This window comes from Haemaphysalis longicornis, unplaced genomic scaffold, assembly GCF_048455015.1.
Source record: "Haemaphysalis longicornis isolate Haplotype H1 unplaced genomic scaffold, Haemaphysalis longicornis Haplotype H1 scaffold_11, whole genome shotgun sequence".
NCBI lineage: Eukaryota > Metazoa > Arthropoda > Arachnida > Ixodida > Ixodidae > Haemaphysalis > Haemaphysalis longicornis.
In genome coordinates, this window is record NW_027526214.1 from 16,371,949 (window position 1) to 16,390,105 (window position 18,157).

Sequence of the window (18,157 nt, forward strand, 5' to 3'; positions counted from 1 at the left end):
CCATCACAATGGTGTGTCCCTTCGAGAATCCAGTGCTTGCTCAATATCAACAATTGCTGCCAACATTCAAGCAATCGATTCAAGAAACGTACTTGTGGGTCCAAAAAACATGCTCGTATAAAATTTACCCTACTTCAACTGCATTCCTTGCATATCTGTTTATTTGAAATTTTTAGCGCGAAAACAACCGAAGAGTACAAATGGGCAGTGCTCTCACTTTTTATTATTTGCTGTTATTGCACTGGTTATTCTTTATAAAATATGCGGATTTTGCCATTATAGTTGCTTTTTTTGTTTTGATGTGATGCTATGTTGCCAAGAAAAATTAGTAAATGTCCCCTACTAGAAAAAACAAAAATAACTCGCACTTGTAAGTGTTCGCATGTGGATGGATGGTTAGGAACGCTCATATGTAAAATTGAAGCCAAGAAAACACTTAAGCCGTCAAGAACACGGAATAATGTTTATTGACATGGTATCACATCACTTGCTGGACATGAAAAAGGCCCCATAATGCTGCTCGCACAAGACTGTGAAGCATGCTCCATGGGTAAGGCCACTTGATAAAAATACAAACAGGCACTTATCTGCCCCAACGTAACCCTAAATACAAATGTGCATGCGCACCGCTGGAAATAAACAAAAGTTCTTGGATCAGTTTGTGGGATAAGTGAAAAGTTTGAACAAAAGCGAAAGCCTCTTTTATGTGTTGGATGACGAGACTGCTAGCGCAAGACAGGAGGGACCAAACGGTGCTTGCTCACTATTGTATGCTTACAAATAGGTGCAGACTGCTACTCACGGGACCAAAAGTGGTTGAAGACCCCTGATATAAAACGAAACTTTCTATGTCTCACCGCGGGAATATGTCATGCTAAAATGCAATGCAGAAAAGCCAACTTTTTTTACAATGATAATGGTGGGCGATGATGTTTAGAATAAGTGCAAATGAAGTGGGTGATGAAGTGCAGATGAAGCTGTGATTAGGTCCAGAAAAAAATGCTTCCTTTAATCAGAAATGAATTAGAACCCTCGCGGTGTGAAACCAAGATCTATACCGTGACGCCATTACAACATGATCGAAGCAGTTTGTATTTGGATGGGGGTGCATCGACATTCAATATGAGACAAAAGAAGTTAACCTCGCACTCTAACAACGACTACTGTTGAACGGGAAGCTTTCGTCATAAAAAATGAAGTGCGAAGTGTCAAAGCCACTGCGATAAAAAGTCTAATCTGCGTGCAAGTTAAAGTGACAGCTCAACGAGTCAACGTCCACGCTCGGATGACAATCAAAGAATCACTCAACAGAAAGCTTTGTGGTAACCATTGTTGTCATAAAACAGTTGGATGCATGTTTTTACCTTTTATTATGGCAATTAGTGAACGCATGAAAGAACAAGTAAGAGAGAGCAAAAAATTCCAAAGCAGTCATGAAACTGGCAACAGTCACAGATTTGCACGTACCTGTTGCAAAGAAGGAAATCTGGATAGGCACTGTAACACAAGAAAGGAGATGAAGCAAAAGAGGAGCACAGCATTTGCGTCTGAACCTTCCTACGCAGCCGAACGGGCACGGAGAATAAAGCAAATGAACGAAATAAAGGCTTGAGAGTCATTAGCCACTGCACCTTCCTGTCAACCAGGCGTGTGGCTAAATTTTATAGATGAACAGCAATGTGGGAGCTAGAGGACTGCTTCCTGGGGACACTACTATCCCCCACTAGCTGTGCTTCACAGTACACAGTAGGAGGAACCAAATTGGAAGTGGGAAGTCAAACAGGCATGATGTTACAAATGACAACAGTGCTGCTTGGCTGTCACCAGTCAAATTCAATCACCCTTAAGGAGATGCGCCAAAGCCCCTAAAGAAAAGATGAAGAAGTGTGATTTGAGTGTAGTGGCTCAAAATGAACCAATCATGTAGCAGCCCACCATAAAAGGGGATTGATCTTCACTCATTTTGTAAAATAAAGTCTAAAATAGGTTTATCCAGAGCAGTTGCTACCAGCCACCTAGAGCAGTAAGGTGTAAAAAACCTCAATCTTCGCGTTTGGGAGGTCTTTCACTAAACTGTCTAGGAAAAAATTCAGTCCCCGTTTCAAATAGCACACTGGTCTTAAACCAAAAAACCTGATTTGTTTAGGGTTAATACTATCAAACTCTGAGGATGCATGTGGTGTAAATGGTGATTGTAGATAAGAAATTTGTTTCTGTATAAAACAACTATATCCAAAGTTATTTGGATTTTTGTTTTTTGACTGCTTTTGAAAAAGAAAACTGTAGGAGGGACTCAGCTAAACAAGATACCGGTAATCTCTGCACAAATAAGGAGTGCAACACCACTAACATTAGCATTACATACGGTCTGTACCATGCGTTACAGGTGTTCGAAGTTTCCGCCTCGACGGCAACACCAGTTTTTCTGGTTCCCACATTCTATGCTCAAACATCGAAAGGCTAACAAATCCCAACCTTACCATGAACAAATCACCCGAGTTTCGATTTCATACAGCAAAAATGTTCGGCAACAATGATTCTTTTTTGTCCCTGAACAGCTGAAAAAATATAAAAATGGCATAGGCTTTCGATACCATATCCGCGCGAAGTGTTTCATCACGACACACTTGCAAGACACTGAAGTTCTTACTGCTCAACATATTCACGCGACACTTCCAACCTTTTCTGGCAATCAAGCACCAGCGCTGCCAGTGGTCTCTTTCCTGTGCCCGTCCACACAACACCGCAACAGAAAACTAAAATTGGCAGTAAGGCATGGTGCACACGTGTGGCTTTCGGACAAGTGGAACACAAAATTTTATCGTCCTGCAGTCTCTCCCGCAGCCACTTTCCCCCTGTGCATTTCATATGAACGTCATGGTAGCAGCCGCACGTACCCCTGAATAATCTGCAGTGCTTGATATGCTTTCTGTACATTTTTTTTTTTGATTACCCTCTTGCTGGTAGCCATGTGCTCACATCGTGATGAGCCTCAAGTCTTCATTCGTTTCCTGTAAATTCCTTCTTTATGTGCATGCACAACTCACCACACGCTGTTGAAAAAGAGGAAAGGAAAACATGTAGTGCTAGAAAGCATAGGTGCTCCCCAAGAAAAAAGTGGAGATAGTGCCCTTTTGTTTATTTTGGCCAGAGCACTGCCTAGAATGGCGGATTGGCAGCCCGCGCACGCGCAGATTGCTGAAAGAAAAAGGTCCATTACCGCAATCCTATGGAGCCTGACGTAGCACACCCGCTGTGGCACATACATGGCGACGCACACACAGGGTTGCCCACTTGTGTGTCACACCAGGTAATACAGCCAATGAAGTGCATGGATGTTGATAAAATCCAGCCATTCACAATAAACTAACTTTTCACATGCCCGAGCACCTCACCATCTCCAACAAAGGCAGGAGACATGATGTGAACTTTTCAAAACAAAGTTAGGGAAACTAGAAGGAATGTGCAATTTGTAGAGCAAAACGCATCTAGGACAAACGGTTTTCATGAAACTCCAAAGAAGGAGCAAGCTTTTGCGAAGAAAAAACGTTTGAAAACTATTCCGAAGGACAAATTTTTTTCCCACAACAGTGCAGTTTTCCTTTGGTACTCTACGGCTACACATCAGAAAATTGTAGAAATTCTCGTCCACAGCAGGCATGGATCTCCGTTCAGCTTGGACTCCTGCAACTACCACTTGCAACAATTGGTAGATAAGTGTGCCTATCTACTACCATGATAATATCCTTGGTACTTGCATTAGGGTACACCTGTTGCGAAATACACGAAAGGTACCAACTTGCGACAGCTTTCTCCTTTTTCTTGTATGTGGTTCGTCGTACTCCAAATTATTTGGTGTATTGAACAATTTTTACCGCAAGAAGCTGCTCAACTCTACGTACTGCTTTGTATTGGAAAGAAGCTTCATTCTGTGTTAACTAGTTTAAAGTGCACCAGAGGCCTTTTTTGTCAGTCGACCTCATCCGCACTGAATTTCCATAAAAAAAGTTATAGCGTTTTGTTGTGTGGGTTTGAACTTGTGGATACTCCATAATTCAAACCTATAGGTGTGAAGAGGAATCCATCCTGCTGCTTGGACTCTGGAAAACAGCTAACCACCGACAGGCTGACTGCCGGAAGACTCCCTTTATGATTCGCTCACTGGAGCAGAGTTTTCTTCGGAAGAAGCAATGCTGCAGAATAAGCCTATCCAGAAGCTTCAACGAACGGAAGTAAATTGACAAGCAACGACACTGTTTTATCCTCTATTTCGGAACAAAGAATGGCTTCTCCAACAAAATACTTTTCCTTCATTTCTGGAGCATAAAGTGCAATGACTTCAGTGCAACAAGCAGTCGGACACCTTTCCGCACAAGTCCAGGATCACCCTGCACTCAAGCAAGAAGGCGTCAAAGAATAGAGAAAATCTTCGCGAGCGGACCTCTACAGACCGAGTCGAAAAGACCGAGCAAAATGGAAGCACGGACGAGGAGACTTCATGCCCTGCAATAAGTGAGGCAAGGGAGCAATGAAGCGCTGCATACACGGAACACAGCGGACGCCAAGACGCCAAGACATCCATCCATTGAGGAAAACACAAAGAAAAGGCAGGAAAAACACGCGCTCGGGTTTGACACGTGCAAGAAAAAAAATTTCTTTTACCGGGATCTTCACCACATTAGCAAGCGTTATTTTCCTAACCTTACAAATCGCCTCTGGCTAGCGAAACACCCGGTACAAATTGTAAGGAGAAGGTTAGGTGGTATAAACACCGATGGCGGAGAAAGCGCTCTGTGGATGTAAGTGAAACGATGCTCGTAAATTTCCCCCGGAACGTCCCCCCAAAAATGCGAATTTAGTAACGGACAGCATGCTTCTCGGAATAGCTTAGCGTTTAAGACAAGTGGGCACCTTGACATGAACGGAAGAGTCGAGATCAGCGGTCAGGTCAGAGTGTTCAGGACCAACAATTTACGTTTCCCTTGCGGCACTGCACTAACGAGTCCCGAACCACGACTTTACCGTTCGGAAGCACCAAGCGTCATGTCTCCGCGGAGGAGACTCGTGACTTTCTCATCATTAGCATCATAGCAGACGAGGGTGGTCATCCTGATTTCAGTATGTTCCTCAGGAGCTGTCGCATGCTCTCGTCGCTGCGCCGGCTGGCACCCGCTTCTAGTAGATTTTATAAAAGATCCAGCCAATCAAGACGTGTCGCTCCACTTTCCAAGTAAATCGCAGCCGCTGGAGGACACTGACTTCCAACACGGTGGCGAAACAAGGGAAGTCAATCACACAATGATGTGCGCGATGAAGCGAATTCATTTCCTTGACCGCCTTGCTCACCCCGAAGCGAGGAGTAGGCATCGGTGCAGCGGATCCGGCGCCGGATTGTCCAGAAAAGCCTTCTTGACATCAACCAGAAGCTCATCACCGAAATAACAGACGCACTGCAGCAAACCAAGGATGTCGACGCTTCCACTTCGTCTGCCAGGAGCAAGCATAGTTCCGACAGGCTTCCTGGAATCAGTGAGAAGCTCGAAGCCCTGGCCTACGTGACCAGAGCTGACGGCTAACACAACGATGCTATGGAATCTGTTGAACAAGCTTGCCGAGTCATTTACTCACATCAGTGTAGACGTAATTGAAGAAACGGAGGCGCCCCACAGGAGTCATTCCTGGAAAAGCAAAACATAATGCAACGTCGACCATTAGATGAATCGTAGAGTACAAGTGAAACCAAGGAACAAGGGAAAAAAGGGAAAATCTTGACCCGCAAATTACTTCGACATCTATGAGAATTGCAATAACCGTTCATAGACTCCAAGCATCTCCAAACAAGATTGCCTCAATTGTACCAGCGACAGCATGCGCCTTTCTGAACGACGTGGCTGAGGATTGGCAAGAGATACACCAAACCACTTGGCCCTTTTCGCTCAGACATGCAGACGCCATCATATCGAATTCGCTATATCCGCAACGAAAAGAAGATCATAAAGCCTAAAAGCTTTGTTATCTTCATCAGCACCCGAAGAGGATCGTCGATGACGACGATGGTCCGACTTCGGAGAGCGTAAACGGCGAATCCAACGCTCCAGAAGAGATTGCGACCTCTCCTGTTGACAGAAGATATAGTGTAGAGTGTATGCAGAAGCACATTCACAAGAGCCAATTCGTGAATCTAGGTGCTGGTGGGGTGCATAAAAAATTAGAGGCAACTACATCGGGAAACAACGAGTGTTCACACAGGGAAAAGCGTGATGATGTTCCGGATGTGTCGGTAAATCAGGATAGCGGCTATGCCGTGAGACATAAGACCGATACGAAATCGCAGCAGCTAAAACCACACGATCGAAGTGCCAAAAGATACGAACTGCCAAAACGCACTCTTCGTAATAACTCGTCCCGCTCAACGGCGATCAAGCACATTCGCATCGGCGAAAGCGCTGTTTTAAAAAGCCGTACATCCCCAAGAAAGACACTGAAGAAAAGCATTTCCACGATCATGAATAAGTCGACTATAACCCATGCTACTAAACGAATTTGGATATCAAAGATACCTGAAGGACGGTATGGTACGCTGTGAAAGAAACCTGGAGGAGATTGTGTTTGGTGCAAATTCAAGACGTATGTAAAACAGCACCGGAATATATTGGGCATTCTTGACTACCGGAAACGTTATGCCTCTAACTCATGCCTTGAAGTAGCCATTAGGGAAAAACACAGATCGAAGGTTCGAAGAAAGACAAAGTGCAAAAAAAAATTCCCCGCATTTCCCCGAGGGGAAGAATGGGAAAGTGCGAATGCACGAGTTGAATTTGCGTGGTTCGGTAATGTTCGCGAAAGAGAGATCACACACACACACAACTACAAAGAAAGAAAGATGCATTTATTCACAGACACCTATTTGTGTTGTCGTTGTACGTGATTGCTAGAGCGGATCTCAGCTTTGAAATTTCGTGTCAGTACTCCTTTAAGCGGGTGCATTAGCCCTTCTCACGCCCCATTCCTGGCCAATCCCCCACGTGGGTATGTGCCATGTCAGCGGCCAGGCAGCGCTCGCCCATCTCCCCCCGTTGCTAAGGAAGACGAGGAGCGCGCGCACCCGCAGCTGTTGCTATGCGGACTACGGCGGCGGACGATTAAGGCTCGCTTAAGAAGTGCATTCGCACTTAAAAAAGCAAAGACCTTAGATAAGGAAAGAGCGCAAAATCAGTCACCGGCCGGATACGAACGATAGGCTGACCAATTGTCATTGCCAAGGGCTCGGCTCCCTAACACAACGTTTGTTGACAGGGTCTGCACCGATTTCGTTTATTTCGCCTAAACGAACTTTTGCCGGTCGGGAGAATGTTCGAACTTTCGATGGCGAAGAAGACAATGTAGGCACCTAGCTGAACAGAAGCAGAGGGAGGACAAGAAGATGACTAGGAAAGGCGAAGAGATGGCGGCATAGATAAATGGTTCCCGGTACATAAAGGAAAAATATGTGATTTTATCTGACCGCACACTCCTCTCTTGCCTCCCTGGATGTTTTATAGAATGGTAGTGCCTGTAAGGTTATAAATAACAAGATTACTATACTGAAAGAAAAAGTCGCATTGCAGTATTGGCATAAGATTATGGCATTCTTAGAAAGTACATTACAGACATGTATCCGGAACACAACTTTTCTTATAACATAAATAAAATATACAGCAACTTTAAACAAAATTTTGAATGCGGGTACAGCAAGAAGCAAATGCGATGCACAATCAAATAGTAATAAATTCAACCTTAAAAATATGTGTAGCCTAGAGTTCAATCACCTGAGCACATGAATATAAAGTAACTTTGGGAATTCCAGAAAACGTTTTTGGGGCAGCAGAAAATCCTTGGTCGAATTTTTCTCTTCCTCTACAACTTCTTCCCTTGCACACTTAAGGAAGGCCTGACAAAACTACACTAAAATGTATTCAGCGCTTTAATTGCATAATTCTTCGACAATTTTTCCGGTAAAAGGATTTCGGTTGGCCAAAGCAGCACAGTAGCTTCAGTGTTATGATTCACTCACAAGCCAAGAGAAATAAAATTCTGGAAATGAACCTTACCGTTTTCTGTCAAAAAGAGAGCAATACGCAATGTGAATGATTGAGCATGACCATATTAAAATACACACACTAAAGAATCTGTATAATCCTTACTGTCGAAGCATAATTCGCTTGCGAAGAATTTACGTTGTAAATGTACTAATTAGATTTGGAAACACCACTTCAGTCATTAATCGACCAGATTTAGGGGAAATCCCCAAGGTGGAGTAAGTTTCTGTGAAGGAAAGTTTGACATCCACCTAAATGCAGCCATACGGCTACAAGGGAAAGCTATACAGCTTTCTCAGAAACTTCGCAGTTGAAGAAAAATTCGTCCTGGTCCAGGATTCGAACCCGGGACCACTGCTTAACCGGAGCAGTCGCTCTACCAACTGAGCTAACCAGGAGACTAGTCGTTAGCAGTGGTCCCGGGTTCGAATCCTGGACCAGGACGAATTTTTCTTCAACTGCGAAGTTTCTGAGAAAGCTGTATAGCTTTCCCTTGTAGCCGTATGGCTGCATTTAAGTGGATGTCAAACTTTCCTTCACACCCCTTCAGTCCTTTGCTCATTTTAGTGCATCTTAAGGCAGAACACGTAGACACAAAGAAGTCAGGGATCTTCTTCTGCGCTTTTTAATGCTGCGTTGTCACGGTTACATGGTTTCCGCCAGTGGCATATGTGTCAATTCTGAGATTTTAAAAACAACGACGGAGTGTGCTGTTCTCACGTTCCCTTTAAAATACTTGTAACCACTCGTAGTAATGAAACCCCCTTTTAGAACAAATACATTTTCTTACGCACAACAGCGGGCTCTCAAACCATTTGCTTATTGGAAACTTGAGAATTCCATTCTCTATCAAACAAAATCTCAAAAATCTTGTTTTTGCTTAGGGGCAGTTTAATTGTTGTCTTGAAAAAAAAAAAGATTTACTGAATGAATAAGAAAAAAGTTGTTTCAAATTCTCTTCTTACTGCTGCTTAGTTGCTTACCTCGAAGAATTACGGCACCATACAATCCCTGGAGCATTCTCACACAACCGCAGGACGTTATGCAGTATAGGTAAAGCAATCATAAAAATAAAGTGTCACAAAAGTTTACGGTAAATATTTTCTTCAATGGCAGCCCACATGCAGTTATGTATAGCTTTATTTTAAATCATTTTTCTCGGTGTGGTTCAAGGTTGACTTTATTTTGGGGAGTATTTTGCTGCAAACGTTTTCGGGTAGTCAAATTTCCTAGTTCAACTTCTGTGCTTTAATATAAAAAATCAATGATGTCATACCTGTAATCAAAATATTCTCTGGAATCATACAATTAATTTCTTTCTCCATATTGTAGAAAGTTATGAAGGTCGACGACGCCATAAATCTATTCTCGCATATCTCAGAATTTTAAGTGTGCTTTTTTCGATCGATGCGAACTGAAGCTGTTTAGTTAATTGCACACTACAAGGGCAGGTGTTTCATGACGAGACTAAATTGGTTAAGATTTTAAATAAACACCCAGTGGCTCTATCTAGCTCGCATTAGCTGTACATTACTGAACTGTTCACTTTTCGTAACAGGGCTTCATTTTTTGAAAGAGCTTGCAACAGAGTAATAAAAACCGATGTAGCTAGCTTACTTGAAATGAAAGGCATCTCAGAATTGCCTTTTTGGGTGCAAAACTGCACAACTTCGTGAATGTACCAGAGCTTATAAAGGCGATATAAATAAAACTTGGCCCGTCTACACAAACATAACACTCGGCAAAACCAATGATGTTTTAATTAGGTGGTCCAAAAATACATCAGAAAAAAATTCCGCAATCTCTGGAACCATGGAACATTGTTATAGGTCTTCTTGACTGCGCGCACCATCTGAATGAGTGAAGGACATATGGCGCGTTTGTAGCCATGCTCGCGTCTCAGTTTGTAGCCCAGTGGGAATCCCGCCACGTTCTTCACGTCGCGGCCAGAGTCGTGGGATCAAAATTGGGCGCCGCCGTGTCAAGGCCACCACTCCTCGCTCCCAAAGCTTGAGACTTCCCAGCGCTTCCTTTGCAAGTCCGTCAACGACGTCGATATTTTTGGTGATTATGTAGGTCTTGTTTCAAACGATGAGAGTCTCCATAGGTAAGTTGGCGAATTCGGTGTATGACATTTTAGCCACCTTGGCGGTCGCCTTCAGCAGAGCGTCTTGTGTCGCGTACCCCCGGTACGTGTCTTGAGATCGCAGTCGACGAACGACGAACGACGACTCCGGAGCTTTACTAAAATATGGAACAAACAGAAACTTAATCGCAAGCTTCGAGCCCGAATTAATGAACTGACTGAAAAAGCAGCAGAATATGCTGTCCAACTTAGCGACGCAAATTAGATAGAGAGATGCAATTCAGCTGCCCGTCAATTGGGATCCAAGGGAACATTGCGCCTTTTTCGCAGTGTCATTGACCCAACTCAGACGAGAGCAGAAACACAACGTGAACTCCGAAGAGCCCTACACGGGTCCCAAGGTACGACGACCCAACTCGCGGACACTCTATGTGAGAGATTTCTCTGCCGCTCGACAGACCCCAATTGACCTGAGTATCAATACGCAGGCAAGCAGAACCCATACATGAATGCCCCCTTTACACTCCAAGATCTTCTGGCAGCTTTAGCTCAGATGCCCCGAGGTACGGCCCCAGGAAGAGACCGTATAACAGTCCAACTATTGGCGAAGCTCTCGTACTCGGCCTACTCGCAACTGTTAGATTACATAAATCAAATCTGGGACGGCCGTCCACTACCCCCAGAATGGAAGACCTCCTTTGTCACTTTTATACCCAAAGCAGGAAAAATTGTTATTATTGATAATCTTGAGCCAATTTCGCTCACCTCATGCGCGGGTAAGCTCATAGAGGCGATGGTTCGGGATCGTCTCTCTCCACACATTGCATCAACGGGCCTTTTTGCTGACACTATGTTCACGTTCCGCCCACATATGTCAGCACAGGACGTCCTTCTCCAGATACACCGCGACGTAATTCGACCAACTACAATGCGACAAAACGATAAAGCCATCCTTGCCCCATAGGTCGGCAAAACAGAAAAAAACTCACTCAAACTCAATCACAATTTTTTTCAATAACGCTGTACTCAATCAAACTCAGACTCAAAAAGCTCGTCTCTTCTCGAAATCACTCATACTCACTCATCACATACTCATTTGAAATCGTACTCACTTGTACTCAAACTCATTTGTCCTCACGAGTATTCATACTCAGTCTGTGCTCATGAGTACTCCATCAGTAATCATGAGTACTCAATCAGTACTCACGAGTACTCAATCTGTACTCATGAGTACTCCATTTGTACTTATGAGTACTCAATTTGTATTCATGAGTACTACTCACAATTTATGATGAGTGTACTCATGAGTACTCAATCTGTATTAATGAGTACAACTCACAAATTCGCAACTCAATACTCAATACCCCTGGGTACAATTAGGTGTCTGCGTAGATTGACGTCCGTTCGTATAAAGATCACTATCTCATTTTTCGCAGTTGCTCGATGCTGGCGTTTGTTTTTGCTGTTCCGGATACTAGAAACTTTGTTACAGGGCGTTTGTCTCGATGAGGTTCGGTGAATATCAAATGAACTTGTTTTTTAATGTGTGTGCGGTGGTATTCACGTCGTCGGACCTGAACTTGACAGCATTAACGGCGTTGCGTTAGTCGCGTCGCATCCATCGGCAATCATGTACCTGTAGCTCGTAGCGTGCTTGATGCACGTGGGAGCGTAGACGGCCGTTTTGTCCGCTGGCGAGCTGCGGCATGCAGGGATGGCATAGTTAATCAGGTTGAGGACGTTGCTTCGATTGAGGTGTGCGTTGCGTATGGTGCAGCAGCCAATTGTCTTTTCGTTTAGCGTGCGGTTGCGTGTTGTTGTCGTAAGGTGGCGTGGCGGATCGGTAAAAATCGTTGCGGCTCCGTGCTCGCTATAGCAATGATTGCTTCAAAAGTGAAACCGTTGTGTTGGGGAAGCGGGCATAGTTCGTGTCCTCCGTTCGCCCACATTCCTTGGCATCGTAAGCGTCACTTCATCGGTAGGGCGTTCGACGCCTTCCTCTGGATCGGGTTCATTCGTTGGCGTTCTTGCTTTGTCCGTGTCGTCGCTCAAGCTCTCCTCCTTTGCCCGTTGTTTCGAGAATGCTAAAATCGTTCTCTCTCCTGTTCAAGCAGGCTCGAAAGCGTTCTGTTCGTCCCGAGTACGCTTGCTCGCGGTTTGTCGGGTCTGTCGTGTGAGTCTGGATCTGAGCAGCGGGTGCCAGTGACCTTGTACGTTCCAGCCAGGACGTGCCGCAAGTGCTGGCCGTGTCGTGACTCGTTGACGGACCTGCATGCACGAGTCTAATCTTCGCTCGCTCGATTTGGGTTGGAGCAGCGGGTGCCAAAGAGCTCGTACATTGGAGTAGGGTTTTATCGCGTGCGCTGGGTTATTTGTTGCTTGTGGGAAGGTTGATTTCTGCGGTTGTGACATTCGCTGGCCAAGTCCGGATAGCAGTACCGGGAGCGGAGGATGTCGCAAATAGCGGTTTCCTGCGTGTGTGCTGGCTTGGTCGTGTTCTGTGCGCTTTGCATTTTGTTCACCGTGCTCAGCTCCACCGGTCCAAGTTGGATGTCGTTTGTCACCTCTGGTGCGTTTCTTGCGCTGTGTGCATCGTTTTCCCTGGGAAACTCCCCTAACATTGGTGTGCGGTCATTCGCCACGTATTGTGCATTCCGTGCGCCGTGCGTCTCACTCGTCGTTGCCTTTCCACTGATCTGAATGCGATGTCGTTGGTTGCGTGGACCGGGGCCAGGACAGGACGTACGGAAAATGTACGTACTGGCCCCGTTGCGCTCCGCGCTTTCATCGTTTCGGTTGTGTACGTCTGTAACAGAAGAGCGGACGCCAGGCACGTGGTGCCTTGTGGCTCGTGCGAGCTGCGTACGTTGCGCGCCTCGTTGCTGGAAAGGCCTGCGGGCGGGCGATGTAGCTCGTCGATTGGCCCGTTGTCAAAGCGGCGTGTGTTCGGCATCTCGCCATTAACTGGGAGAGGTCCGGTGAGCAGGCAATCACAGTTTTGCATACGTCGTCTCGTTCGTGTGCGTGCCGCCGTGCATGCTGCCTCTGTCCGGATATCGTGCAGTTCAGGTACTGTGGCAGAAGTGCGGCTGACTCTCGCCAGTTGTCTCAGAAAACTATCTCATTCTTTACGCAGCATCCTCCTCCCAAACAGCGCCACTTGCAAGTTCCTCTTTCGTTTGTCGTCGTAAGCAGCCTAATATATCGTTTGCGCATTCGTTTGTTTCGAGAGCTGGCGAGTTGCTCGTTTACTAAAAGACGCGAGAAGTCGTGCATACGGCCAGAGCAGGGTAGCCCTCGTAATCGTCGTGCGCTCACGAACTCCTGTTTCTTCGTTGAACATAGCACCTAGCGCTCCGTTGAAGTCAGCAGTCGATCGACCACCGTTGACGTGGGCTCTATCGGCGCCCCACGTCTGCGTGCCCCTCTCTCGCAGTCGTGGTGCGGTTCGTCCACGTCGTTCGTCTGTTCGTCCGTTCGTGCTCCCGTCGCCTCAAATGCTGATCCTGTCCACTGCGCCATGTTAGCTACGTCGTGCCTCGAATGAAAGGCGAAACAGGAAGTATTTTAAATGTTTAACTAATACTTCATATACATCAGGGCAAAGGAGCACGGGAAGGGGACCAAAGTTGCCAAATATTTTACCGCTCTCGAGGCACATCGTGTCGCTCAACTTCCGTCAGCGTGTGTTTCTACGATTGTCATTGTTTGCATTTGATTTCAATATCGTGTAGAAAATTCCTTTATTAGTGAGAATAAGTTTTCATCGGTCGTGCGAGGTCAAACCAAGCCTGTGTGCACGCTGTAGGGATAAAAGTAATACTAGGACACGATGTTTCGTCGAGCGTATCCGCTACATCCAACCAATAGCCTCAGTTACGGGTTACGCAATGTTGCGTCATGCGAAGTGGTATAGCTGACGCATTACTGCATAATGAAACGTTTTCTCACCCTGGGTAGGTCTTCGGTACACCTGGTAGGCAAGTGGTCCTTCCGAGGGACTGATTGGTAAGCACTCTTTCTGCAACTTCAAAATTACTCCTCTGACACCCTGTAGAAGATGACCACTGCCATTAAACGACATTATTGAAGCCGAAAAACAATAAGTGTTCATTGTACGATTAACGTGGTCTTGTGTTCTATTTGGTGTTGTTTTTTTGCGCGGGAGAGAGAAACGGAACAAATTTCCGTAGGAGGAGTTGAAAAAAAAAAACAAGGAAAGAGCGGTCACCACGGTATACACGGCCCAAAATTTGAAGTATGCGCAGTATGCGGATGTGGACCGTGCAAGTCAGTGAAAAGGTGTTGCGCTGACGATTGTATGTATGCCCAGCTATGGTTGCCTCGAACACGCAATCAGCAGATGACCTAGTGATAGCGCACGGTTTTAGTATGCCAGAGAGTTTGAAGGACCACTAGGTTTACATCGCCACTAGCAAGTATTTTTGCAACGTAAATGATCGCTGCAAGTACTGCAAGAAAAACGTACAGGGTAGGAACAGGGGGGCGGGATATAAGTTGCAATAATAAATTATCTTTATGACAGACACTGAGAGACAGACCGACAGGCAGGCCAACATGGTCCCAATCAAGTAGCCAAAGAAAGACTATCTACATTAAAATTAGCTGCAAAGAGACGCTGCTGCCACTGTTCCGCATGCTGCGAACATTGCGCAACCGTACACCTCGCCGCCGCAAGCCCGTGAAATAGGAGATAAGCACAAAAACGAAAACAGGCGAGCGCGCGAGAAGCTCAATATGGAGGTTCCGCCGCTGGAAAGGGACAGGACAGGGGTGTTACGCGTCGTGATGTTTATGTCCGTTAAGAGCCCTGGCGAAATCCACACGGGTTTGACTTCAACCAATCTATATTGTATGCGTGTGTGTGTTGTGACAGTGCGCCCGACACAAATTCGCTGCGCCCGGCGACGTGCCGATGGCGGAGTTGATTCGCGCCTAGGTCAAACCGCCCGCGGCCGACGTGCCGCAACTTGGCAGGAAAGGTGCCGCCGAGTCTGCTCTAACTTTCCCATCACGACGGCTGGACCAAATCATGCCTGGGGACAACGACCCCCGGCACACACGCCGCAAGCAGCACGTGGAAACGGCGCTGCTGAGTCGCCTACCCTTTCCCTGTCGTGGCGGCCCGGCTGACAGAATCGCTTTGCCTCCATTCGCCAGATTCAAACTGCTGCCAGTGAGAGTCCCGAGTGGAGGGATTCGAATTGCACACGGCTCCAACGGAACCCCGGGGGTATGACACCAGCCCGGAAGCAGGTGTGCTGCGGCGGCATCTCATCGGAGGCACGGAGTTGAGAAGTGCTATCGCCTTTGTCCAAGCCATGTAACGCTCTTGCTACCTTTGTATATACTGTATCTACATACAGCTTCAAATCACCGTCGACTCGACTACTTCATCGCTCAACTCTGCGCCGTTTCAATAGCGGACTGAGGAGGGCAACGTCAAAACAGTGGTGACTCAGCTTGGATGACCCAGTCCCAACAGTGTGTGTGTGTGTGTGTGTGTGTGTGTGTGTGTGTGTGTGTGTGTGTGTGTGTGTGTGTGTGTGTGTGTGTGTGTGTGTGTGTGTGTGTGTGCGCGCGCGCCTGCATGCGTTTGTGGGTGGGGGGGGGGATGAAGCGGGTACCGCATGCAGTCGACTGCTGCAGTGCACCCAGTTGCTGCATGTGCTTGGCAGCCGTTACAGCACTACCCAACTGCTCTCCCGTGTTTTGTGAACTCGAAAACAAAGGTTGTAGACGCGTTTTTCGGAGGCGTGATAGCTTGCACTGACGTCGCTTTATTGTCGTGCTGGTGGCGTCGTTATGGGCAAGCAACATGTTTTACGAGACGTTCCAAGACGCGAGCTTAAGCTAAAACCCCATGTCTGGCGGTGCCATTTATAATATAAAAACGGCCCCTTCAAAATGACTTCCACAGTGTGAACTTAAACTTGGCAGTAGTTGCTAGCGAGGGGTGGTCGCCCCGCCAGTAAATAGGAGATGAAGGTAGGGGAAGAACAACCACCGAAATTCACCATCGTTTTCAGCGTCCTCATTAAACTGTGGCATAAACGAGAAGCGCGCATCGGGTTTCCATTCAAAAGCAAAACCATTCGAATTCAAAACGCTCCTCCAGCGGCAAGATGCCAGAGCTATTAGGCAAAATATGCGAGGGGAAACAAGGCGTCGCACGCGTTTGTCTGGGCATTATGATGTCCGATTTAGAACCCACAAACGTACCTCAGTGTACTCGGATATCTTATTTCCTGTTCAGGGGAAAATTATACCGCCGCGACTGCAGGGTGGGGATGTATGGTCCTGCGTAAATGGATTGCACGGGATCATAGCGTTACCAAACCTGAGCAAAGTTTCAAAACGGGAGTGTAATACAACCATAAGAGCGCACGTACATCAGCCAAATCATCGCATAGCGGTATTTTGCGGACTATTTCGGTGACACAAACCATGCAGTCGACTTGACGCGAATCACGTAAATTAACTGCGGCTGTTTAAACGAGCGGTTGGGCTCACGAAACGACTACACAGCGTGACATGCGTGTACGGATACTCCTGAAGACTGGAAAAGAGCGACTTCGGTGCGTGTACTGTCTCCTTTGTTATGACACCCGCCCCCCCCCCACCTCTCTTATAGCAACTTGAACGGAACAAGCGGAACGAAGCAGCCACGTGTTCCCAGGCCGCGTATTTGTAAACAAAAATAACTGCGCCAATCAACACTTGCCCTGGAAACAGAGTTAGTGAGGCTGCACTTCCCGCCGGGACCTCACCCCCTCGTTTTTCCCTTTTCACCGCGACCCCTTAGCTAGGGACCGCCGAAAAACGCTAAGTGCGCCAGACAGGGACAGGGAAAGGAGGGAGGCACAGTTTTCGTTTTCTGATTTAACTATCCTTGAGAGTTAAGCTGCACAGCGGCACCGCTAAATGTTTGCGACTCGTAGATGCGCGTCCAGACTAGAGTTCATGATAGAACTTGATTGCACATACTGTACTCACGAGTGCATGCACTCGAAAATACAGTATTCATGAGTATTGTACTCATGAGTACTGTATACTCAAGAGTAGCACTTGAGTACTGGGTACTCACGATTACTACTCATGAGTACTCTGTACTCATGAGTAATCATACTCTGAGTACGCATACTCATGAACACTGTACTGATGATTACTCATTCACAAGAGTAGTTTACTCATGAGTACTGTACTCACGAGTACTGGGCTTACCCATGTACTCACTCGTCATCGTACTCACCTTTTTTTTATCTGGGTGTGTACTCACTCATCATCATACTCACTCGTGAGTTTGTGTACAAATGAGTACAAATGAGTGTACTCACGAGTGAGTACGCCGACCTATGCCTGGCCCTAGCTCTCAAGGGGGCATTTGACAACGTCCGGCATAGCAGCATACTAGAATACTTAGGTAGAAGTGATTGTGGTCAGAAAGCCTTCGCGTACGTCAGAGATATCCTCTCCAAACGTCAAGCATTCTTGAGGATCAAAGATGAGTAGTAGGGTCCATATTACATGGGTACAAGGGGTACTCCACAATGAGCGCTCCTATCGCTGCTACTCTTTAACATCGCTATGATGCATCTGCCGCACAAATTAGCTCGCGTAGGGTATACAACCTGGCCTTTACGCCGATGACATACCAATATTGAGCACAGAAGGCAGCCTTGGGGAAATGGAGGACCGCCTTCAAAGGGCTGCCAGTATCGTGGAAAGCTATGCTAATGACTGCGGCCTCCAATGTGCACCAACAAAATCAGAACTTTTGCACATTAAACCCAATACTAAAGATAACACAAGGCTTTGCATCTCTTTAACCGGTGGTTCTATCAGAGAAGTGGAAGAAATTAGGATTATGCGCCTGCCTATTCACAACAAACGTAGTCCAGAGACAACCATTGCCAAACTGAATCGAACAGGTGAACAGGTCGGACGGATGATACAACGCGTATCCAACAAG